Below are 563 nucleotides of genomic sequence, written 5' to 3'. Positions count from 1 at the left end.
ACATAATAACTCCATTTGGGTGATAGTTGATAGAGTAACTAAGTCTGCGCACTTTTTGGCTGTTAAGACTACAAATTCAGTGGAGGACTACGCCAAGCTTTAAATTAATGAGATAGTCAGGTTGCATGGAGTTCCTGTGTCTATCATCTCAGATAGAGGTCCTCAGTTTACCTCTCATTTTTTGAAGTCATTTCAGAAAGGTTTTGGTACTCGGGTTAATCTTAGCATAACATTTCATCCACAGATGGATGGTCAGGCAGAGCATACCATTCAGACGTTAGAGGACATGTTAAGAGCTTGTGTGATTGATTTCAAGGGTAGTTGGTATGATCACCTTTCTCTTATAGAGTTCGTCTACAATAATAGTTACCATTCTAACATTCAGATGTCCCCTTATGAGGCATTGTATGGGCGTAGATGTAGATCTCCAGTTGGTTGGTTTGAAGTAGGTGAAGCAGCCATGATTGGACCAGAAATTCAGCTCATCAGAGATAGACTCAAGAAAGCTCAGAGTCGTCAGAAGTCCTATGCAGATGTGAGGAGGAGGGACTTAGAGTTTGAGA

Source organism: Solanum tuberosum, unplaced genomic scaffold, assembly GCF_000226075.1.
Source record: "Solanum tuberosum cultivar DM 1-3 516 R44 unplaced genomic scaffold, SolTub_3.0 scf00011, whole genome shotgun sequence".
NCBI lineage: Eukaryota > Viridiplantae > Streptophyta > Magnoliopsida > Solanales > Solanaceae > Solanum > Solanum tuberosum.
The sequence above is the reverse complement of the archived record's forward strand: the minus strand, read 5'-3'. Positions refer to the sequence as shown.